Source organism: Botryllus schlosseri, chromosome 14 (genome assembly GCF_051294905.1).
Source record: "Botryllus schlosseri isolate E-star chromosome 14, Bs_hap1, whole genome shotgun sequence".
NCBI lineage: Eukaryota > Metazoa > Chordata > Ascidiacea > Stolidobranchia > Styelidae > Botryllus > Botryllus schlosseri.
In genome coordinates this window covers 3,834,901-3,845,188 of record NC_137249.1, presented here as the reverse complement: position 1 = coordinate 3,845,188, position 10,288 = coordinate 3,834,901, and the positions used below count along the sequence as shown (strand labels likewise).

At 40.9% G+C, this 10,288-nt stretch overlaps 1 pseudogene; it reads right to left on the bottom strand.

Moving 5' to 3' along the window:
- Positions 1-8,102: 8,102 nt before the first annotated feature.
- Positions 8,103-10,288, bottom strand: LOC145455242 (natural resistance-associated macrophage protein 2 pseudogene; annotated as a pseudogene).

The window sequence follows — 10,288 nt, the reverse complement described above, 5'->3', positions numbered from 1 at the left end:
AAATTACTGTATTTACCATTGAATATTTCACTTGGTAAGAAGAAAATCGTAGTTTTTTCTAATTTATACTGCACTTCAATAGATAATAATTGACTATGAAGAACCCTCATGTCGTCCCCATGGGTTTTCTCCAAAACAAGAGCCAATCTGAGAAAACTAAGGTCATTTTCGGAATCAGCGCCCTTCAGAACCACCAAACCCATTCTCACTTTGTATGCCTAAAACTATGTTTTGACCAGTGTTATCAATATTATAAATTCTATGATATTTACGATGAATTGCGCTATGCTAATCCCGGCCGTGCCTCACCAATGCCTTACCCCCTCTTTCACGCTATATTTTCGAACAATAAATAGGTAAGTTGCGTGATTTTCGTAGTAAAAATGTTCAAAATCTAGTAGACAGGTAAGGCCATATCGTCAAGACGAACCTACGATCTCGTATAACTGACGAAAATCGACGAATTTGCGCTACCATGACGTCACAATTTTTCAGTTGTGACGTATTGATTAAAACGTATGGCTCTTTGGAAGTTACAATGGAAAATATTGGGTCAATATGGCTCTTCGGACAAGAAAGGTTCCCGACCACTGATCTAGTGGATGTAAATTAGGTGTTTTTCCACATACTGTTAGAATTGTACTACTTATGGTCAGGTCATGTATGGCTGTCAACTGTCTGTCCTCACGAAGTAGTTTGACCTGAAAAAACTTTTTCGACTTAAAGACTGACAAATTTCTACAGGAAAAAAACTTGATTGTAACGAAATCTGTACCTATGAAGAATTCCAGCAGTTACTTCACGCATGATGGCAGTAATAATAATTAAAATTTGTTGTAGTACAGCAAAGAAAGTGTCAAGTCAAGTGTCAAGTGTAGCTTGTCAAGAATGGAGAAAGAGCGTTCAACAGCAGCACTGCAGAAGTGCTTGACTGGCAACACAGAAGTTGCACGTACACTGTTGGCGACACACCGTGTTACTTCATTCTAACAATGTTATCTACATCACAATTTCTCATCATGCGCTTCTTGATATAGGAACCAGTGCCCACGCAGTCTTGCTTCAGTTCGAATATTGCCATATACTTTGAGCACGACACCATGTCAGCCTATTTGTTTCATAATGGGCCGTCTACAACGGCAGGCCTATAAAGTAGGCTACAAGCTGTAAAATGTCAAATGATAAGTTTACCGACAGTGCAAACATCTACGAAACAAACTTTGTAAACAATTTTGATAACTTTTCGACCTAACGCTACAATTTTGACAAAATTTTGATTTATTTTGACTTGTAAAAAAAAAAAATCGCCCCACTAATGACCATCACTATTTTGGTCAAATTTTATCTGTCCTCAAGGACACCGTCAAGTATGTAATTTTGATTGATCCGCTACCGATTAATTTGTGTTGATTCGTCATGTATAAATTTTCAGAAAACCGTTTTACGTCTGTGCAAAATAAAAACAAAGCAGGCGGGTGTCAGCTTGGCCAGATATATATATGTGCACAATCGTGGAGGATTCCACCCGGTCTTTCGCGGCTACAGAAGCTATACGGGATCGGACACTCTATTTCCGGGTGACCAATAGCAAAGCAATGCTGCGGACATCATGTACCTGTATTTTACTCAGGATATGTCTTTCAAACATATTTATCTGAAAACAACATTATAAAAAAAATTTAAAAAGGGAGCGTCTCAGTTTTTGTGGCGATGTCGTAATGGTGAAATCAGACACTACAGGCAAAGAACGTGTCGACTGAGGTAGGGCTCGGCGACAACCTTTTCTATGCTCTGCGGACCGGTTTCAAAATAACAAACAATTTCACTGTCCGATATATATAAAACACAAATGTTCAACTTCGAAAATTGATTGTACCTCATACAGTATAAGCTCAGTGAAGGGTACACCGTAAGGCAGTAATATATATGTTTCGATTAAAGAGATTAACTTGATTCTCTTTCAATTCTTATCAGTGATCTTGACTACTATACGCTACAATACGAACTTTTCGCAGACCTGTAATGCACTCCTCGCGGACGGGCATCGGTCCGCGGACCACCGGTTGCCAATCAATCAATCAATCAGGTTTATTAATATTTTCATCGTTTCAAAACATCACAAGACTGCGATACAATGAAAAGATAGGAAGGTGTCGAAACAAACTTGGAGTAGCCATTAAGATCAGACACCCACCTTAGCCTAGGCGAAGTAAATAAGAGGCATGCACACTGAATGAAAAGTAATGCAGAGAATATAAGACGCAAGCGACAAAATGGGGTGGCATGTGGCGGAGGGCGAGGTCGAGGTTAGGTCGTGGTCCGGTAATCCTGAAGACTGGCTAATATTGATTTAGAAGAAATTGCTTGTATTTCGACTTGAATGCGGACATGCTCGACGATTGTCGGATAGCCGGCCAATCACTGAACTAAAGCATTAATTGAAGAGACTAACTGTAATTATAGTAGTAAAGCTATAAAACACATGATAAATAACAGTCTATCCAGCGTGCGAGATTGGTGTTTTCCTGTGATATCACAGGACATGCTTTCTTGGATATTGTGACATTTATTACACTGGTGTTATTTTTCCGTATCTTGCCAAATATGATGTTCCTCGCCTTCTCTATCTTAGCACGTTTGGTTACTTATTTCCCCCTAACCCTCAACGATAATTCTCTATCTCGCCATTAAATTGATTGAATTTGTAGGTACTACCAGTAATCAGGCAACAGTCCGGCACAATACAATTCGAACACCGAAGTTACGTACGCAATGAATATAAAGTATAAAGTAATATCAAATATCAACAAACTACGTATTGAAACAATAGCATCTGATGATATCCTAATTGATAACGCCGACACCATGACATACCTAGCCGTTGAGGTAGAGGAAATAAGGATGCCATCTTCGTCTAGTCAACAACAGACTTCTCCATCTGCGAAATAATCACTAACAGTAAGCCGTCCAGACACATCGTGCTACGCGTATCAAACTCTAACTCATCATTAGTAACATAACTTCAATCCTGCTCTGTGCTATAGAAAACTCAGGCCTCTTGCATTCACATGGTATCACGTATCTGCCAGGCTATTCCCTATGTCATGGAGGGGAACTGTCGCAGAATTTACAGGAAAACGAAGGATTCAAAGCAGGATATCTGCCACAAACCGCATCCGAAACCGGACGTTATCGTAATTCGAGAGACACACAGTCGTACACCTCGTCTACAAATACACGGGAAAGGCACGGAATTACGTGCGTCAGTAGGGCCGGAGGATTAGAGTCGATATTTTCGATCTGAGGCAGTCATGAAAGAGTCACAGTCGCTCATAAAATTACACAAGACAGTCTGTACACTGTACACTGTACAGTCTGTAGCCATAGTAGCGACAACATTTCGACTCGCAATTGAATAGTACTGAAGTGATAATATCTGGTGAATTAAAATTTGAGATAACTTGATCTAAATCGATTTGCAGTGACACGAAATGACTTGCGACTTGAAGGAAGTAACTTGAATCCAACACCCATATCCCCGTTAGGTTTGCGCCAGACTTTGCTGCCGTAATTTCATTCTCATACCCATACACACTACTGGTGATCTTATCAGAAATTATTCAACGTGGGAAGCAATCGCACAAACATCGATAGGCGGCACGTTGTAATCGTATATCTTGAAGTGGTCACAGGTCAGTGGGGGTCAGTAATCATTATCAACAACTGCCGTAGTAACCCGTATCAGTTTATCTGCTAACAGTACAGCCCATATTTCACTCGTAGGTAGGTAGGGTAGGGTTAGATTCAAAACAAGAGGTGTTTTAAAACACTTAGTTTAAAACACGGACCTTCATAAATTGAAGTAAACCCAAAATGTAAAGTATGAAACCGTTTTTTGCAAGGGTGGCACTAGACTGGCATTTCGAGGGTTTTATTCGCTACGTATGGTCATGATGGTATTCATGTGATTTTACGGTAGTGCGTCTGCTGAATCAGGCAAAATTACCTTGCCCAGTTAGACGTGCCGAGAGTCGATTACAGTCTTTCTCGCCGAAGGCCGTGGATTAACCGACCACACCAACTCGAATAATACTCTTCTCGGCGACAATATCGAGAAAAGAAGTGCTTCGGAGTCGGACCAAGCACGTTGTTAACCTTGTCGTGCTACGTTGCTCATTTCCCACTGCAACCAGACGTAATACGAATTTACTGCGCCTCACGCAAACACCTAGCAACAGCGATACCTGGCCATCCACGCTATAACTTAATCGGAAAAGAATGATCGTACAAACTACGCGGTTTAGCGATTCCGCTCGTACTTGTCGCTCATGTATGTCGGTACTGGGGACGGCTTGAACTTCAAGTCAAATCGAACATGTTTCAAGGCCTAATGTTACCTCACAGGCTCACGAAGTTCTGAATCAGTTTAAAATTTAATGTTTTATTTATTTTATCAATGGAAAGGCCTTCAACATCTTGCATCTTGAAATAAAGGTATCAATTTTAATATTGGCCTATACCTGGCGAAGAAGCAGTGTTTTAAAGAAATGCCAGTTCATAAAACACGAAAGTATTTTTTCTTCTAAACTAATATACTGTATAGTTATGTCATAATTGTGTAAATAGTTTCGGACAAACATGTAGGTACATTGTACATGTAGTATGAGCCTTGGGACGGCTTTCAATAGATTCGACGTTATATATACGATATGGTAGGGTTACCATACGTCCTCTTTTTTGACTTTTTTGAAAGTGTCCCCCCAGGACGCCCTTTTGTCCTCTTTTTTAAGATTTTGTCCTCTTTTTTGAAAATGTAGGTCATATTTAGAGCAAAATGCGAGCGATATGCCGTAAATTAGCACAGAAGTGACGCTCCGGCTGGGCGAAAAGTTGACCTTTTTTTTTAGTCAACCACCTAGCAATGTGGAGAGAAAAACGGTATTTTGAGCTCTGAGCGAAAAGTTGACCTTTTTTTTAGTCAACCGATCACAAAGTAGGAAAAATTCACCGATTTTTGAGAATTCTTCTCCGGATTTGCAAGTCTCAAATTTCTGAAAAGTGTCCTCTTTTTAGATTTCCAAAATATGGTAACCCTAGATATGGAATAGTCGGAATCCTCAAAATCATCGTCGGTTCAACAGTTCTGTGACAGGCCACCCATTAGGGGTGTATGTGTAATGATTGTTAGTTGCTATTGTGATGGTACTGTTATTTCCAGGGCCGCCAAGTTTCTAGAACCGACTATACGTAAAATGGACACTTGGTGGACACATGACAATGCATGTTCCTTCTTGTCTGAACTGGATGTCGAGAGGACACAGAAATAAAGCTGTGTAAGAACTAACGTGCATCTATTCACATCGACTATATTAGGCGGTCTTCCACAGTTATAGCTTGTCGTTATATAAAAGTAGAACGTAATGGATGTTCTGATGATAATGACCGCCGACCGTAAAATTGCTGCATGACGATGTTGTTGTTATATTAAATTATGGTGCTCATCAGCAACGGTCTTGTGCACCAGTCCGATTCTATTTGCATCATTCAATTAAATGTCTCTTCCGGTCAGCAAAACAAATTCGATTGCTGGGTGCATGACGATGTAATCTTAGTCGAAGATGTTTTTTGGTCCGTCTAAATCAGGGGTCGGAATTCTTTTTCGAGAAAGGAGCCATGTTTACCCTATATTTTCGATTATAATTCTTGAAGAACCATATAACGTCAATCCATGGTGACGTCACAATTCAGAAAACAACAACGATAAAAAGATGTTTTAAACAACGGCCATATTTTAAACATGATTGTTCGAAATTGATTTTTGTTTTAAATGCAACCTTACTAGTAATTACTCGTGTGGAGCACGCACGGTCTATGTATATAATATCTGACACTCGCAATGTGGAATGATGGTTACAAGTATATGCACGAATTGGTCAAGGATTTCGCGTCGATGGTAGTCTATAGCCTGTAGGTAGAAAGGCACTACGTCTGGATTTAGATTAATTTAAGTTAAAGGAATTAATGAAAATTTTATTACGTTTGTGCCAATGACAATCTTGGTTACAGAATTGGGGGCTGTGATTGAAATATTTTTCACACTGGGAGTATAGATCACATTCTAATAGCTTTTAGCTAGCCATTATATACTAGTTTTATTGATGTAACACCCGTAGAGGAATCGCCGGCCTATATGCGCTGGGGGCGGCATACGGTTGCTTCTCATTTCAACGTCGCTAACCTTGCTGTAATGGCATCAATCCTTTAATTGCGTGAAGTTCATTTTATTAATAAACTCAAATTTTAATGCGAAAATAAATGTATCGGTCGTTTATATTAGTAAACTCATACCAACTCCAACATTTGGTTGGATTGCGGGACATGTAAATATTCCATAGTATCCTGGTTGCCAACAGGTATAAACACCCCGCTGCGCATCATGATTACTCATAATTTAAGCTAATACTGTCGATGAATCATTTTGTTCAAAAATTATACGGCCGTAAACCAAACTTTACGCTGATTGGTCGAGAGACAGTGGCCATGGATACGACGCAGCAACGGAGGACGCTGCATTTACCTAAGCCTGTTGGCACTACGATGTATTCCTATAGCCGTGTAGACTGCATAAAAACGACAAGATTACAGTTAAATGTTTATTACTTCATCAATAATAAAATTAGGAAAGGATATTAAATATTTAGTAATGTATACTAAAATATAATGCCGAAATACTGCTGTGTTTATAAATGAAGTGTCACCAATGGCAATGAACTGAAGAAGAACAGATTTTTCCATTCATTTCGTTCCAACGCAAAGGTCAGGAAGGCTTGGGAATGCAGAGTAAGAAGGCAGGATTTCAAGCCTACTTCCACAAGCTTCATTTGCTCCTCATCGCCGACCTCACTGCAGTTGCAGTGACTTAAAAAGCCCAGAAATCACAGTGAGCCGAGCTACAAGTCAGCAGCTAAAGACCCGATGAATCGCGAGCCGATGCATGAGAGAGTGGAAAGAATGTCAAAGACAACAATAAATGCATTGATCAGTTCAAATACTGTCATGTCGTGGAGCACAAAGCCTTAAACAGGCTAAAAGCACCACTGTTGTGTACAATAATAATAATAATAATAATAATTTGCTACCACCACTTTGGCAAGGAAGATTTTGCTGCTAGTGCATTATAGATACACCAATACAGTCACGTCTAAAGAGAGGTGCGATTCCCAGTCGCAATCTCCGTGGTGAAGCAGAAGATATGCGCATTGCAAAGAGGCGGACCCTGAACTCCATGCCGTGTCAACTGTCTTCCTGCAATGTTGTGGATGCTGCACATGCGAATCTTACATTGTCATCTGGTGATCCTGATCTAGAATCGCCATCGTGTAGCCTTGAAATGGAATCTTCAAATCCATCACATGAATCTTAGGGTTAGAAGCCAACGAAGTCAGTCATATGCAGATTAGCTACCTATAAGCCCACAGGACATCAGAACAGAGATGATGTGCAGAATGGTGTAAATACATAGGGCTCTTCGACTCACAAGTAGCAATTTTGGTAGGGTTTTGGACTGCTTTGAGGGGAACAAGACAGCAGGTACTCCATATGCAACATCTCTTTTCAAATCACTTCAAGGACAGTACAGTATGAACAGGTATTCAATATTGTGGGGGTTATTATTGCACGAAGAAAGGGCCATTCAAGACTACTAAGGATCACTCATGTAAATGTAGCAAAGATAGGTCTTGTTCTTTTTCCATATGGATATCTGGGTGCTTCACATGATAGAGTGGTTCTAGCTGAGCAGACCTCATCTGCCTTGGCGCGCTTGAGGTATCGTAACAGCACATGCGATGAGTTCATGAAATTTGAACTTGGGCAGAAATCACAGAAAAAGAGTTTTTATTTGACTGCTGCTAGATAATTACAAGTAAACGACTCTTATTGGCATCAAATTCAGGCCCAAATGTGAGCCACAAATAATCCTGCCTTCTTATACTCTGCCTTCCCAAGCCTTCCTGTCCTTTGCGTTGGAAGAAAATGAATGGAAAGATCTGTTCTTCCCCAGTTCATTGCCATTGGTGGCACTGCATTCATAAACACAGTAGTATTTCGGCATTATATTTCAGTATATCTTATTAAATATTTTATTTCCTTTCCGAATTTTAATATTGATGAAGTAATAAACATTTAACTGTAATCTTGTCGTTTTTATGCAGTCTACACGGCTATAGGAATACATCGTAGTGCCAACTAGGCTTAGGTAAATGCAGCGTCCTCCGTTGCTGCGTCGTATCCATGGCCACTGTCTCTCGACCAATCAGCGTAAAGTTTGGTTTACGGCCGTATAGCGTGCCAAGAGACCAGCACATATGCGCTGCTCAATATTTACAACTATGCAATATAAATATACTTTTCCTGTAATCAAGAAGCACCAGTTAACCTGAAACATCAACGCTATATTTGCGGCGGTAACTTGAAACAAAACTGTTATCCGGCTTTTGTTTGGATTTAGCCTCCAACTCGTAGGATTGGCCTGGCCTTGCAAAGGCGCATATCCCGAATATCTCTGACAAGAGTTGTGATACTAAATAGGCAACAAAACACAGATACGCTAAGCCAACAAAAGCGATCAGAGCGTACCATCCCGCTTCGTCAATCTTTGTAATAGCCACCGCCACGAAAAAGAAATTGATGGCCACTACAAGAACAGAGATACCCGTCCCCACACCAAACCAGACCCACGAATTTCTGAATTCGTACATCAAATCACGCGATGTAGTGAAGTGAATTATTGGGATTAGCGCGAAAGGCAATTGGATGCTTTGCAGGACGTTTAGTAAGTCGTTCACTCCGGTTATACTGTATATATCAGCAAAAATGGCCAGGAGCAAAGTAGGCCCAATGGCTATCGAACGGGTTAGTAATATCCGTTTGAACCGTGACCAACGAAGATCTAAGAATCCTTCCATAACAAATTGCCCAGAGTATGTGCCTGTCATAGTCGAGCTTTGGCCTGCAGCCAATAATCCAACAGCCCATATATAGTATGCTGCTATTCCGTATTCACAGCCCAAGAATATGCCGGCTTTGAATAGATCGGAATCCACCGTTTCATTGGCATTCGTATCGTCATAAGGAAACGCACCTTCGCTGTTTGGTATTGACGTGTTTGTGCAGGTGGCGTTGACTTCAGAGTTAGTAACTCCGTAAAATGCTTCAGCAAAGACAGAGACTACGAATAAGTTAATCGTGAATGACACCGTCAGCGCAACGGCCGACTCGACAAGGTAATAAAAATTTGCTTCTCTGATTCTTCTAGGCTTCGAGCGATCAATATCGCGAGACTTTACAAGCGCGGAGTGCAGATAAATATTATGCGGCATTATGACTGCTCCGATTATACCAACAGCTTGCAGTAACTGCGGCGGACCGCAGTCACGACACACCGGAGAAAATAGTCCGATTATTACTTCCTTCTGGTCAGGACCTACCACACCATACTGGTACCCGAATGTAACGGCCATGATAGCAATCAGAAATGCAAAAAAAGCCTCTAACTTCCGCAAACCGTATTTATCTAGCAAAAGGAACACAAACGCGTCAAAAGCCGTAATCAGGACACCGCCCCAAAGCGGTATGACACCACTCGACAACAAAACAATCGCGATCGCCGACCCAATGACTTCTTGCATATCAGCTCCGATAATCGCGATTTCAACCATAATCCACAAGACAAGTCTTGGCGCTTTCCTGTATTTTCTGTTGCACACTTCAGCAAGATGCATTCCAGTAACGACTCCGAGTCTAGCCGCCAATCGCTGCATCATCCAACCCATGATAGTTGCCAAGAAGAGCATAGTCAGTAATTGATAGCCAGCTACTGAGCCGGATCTTAACGACGACTCGATGTTTCCAGGGTCGAGATAAGCTATGCTCATAAGAAACCCTGGTCCTGTAAACATCCAAAGCCTTTTCCATCGAAACGGCGGCATGTCGATCTGACAACAGTTCGGTCCACATTTTTCTCCATTATCAATTTCGTCGTGTTCGATCTTCACTTTATCTGCGAAGTAAGTGTCTCTCTGTTCTTGGGGTTCGCATCCTGATGATATGACACGCTCCGACTTGTCGTTGGTTGATGTCATCACCGGCTTTATGTCTTGACTATACTCACATGTTAAAACGAATGGTACCTGTTTGGATTGCAAAGGTAGAAGTGCATACATGCCCTACATATGTTAATAATATACAATATATTGCACTGGCTAATTGGTTGCAATGACGTAAGTTC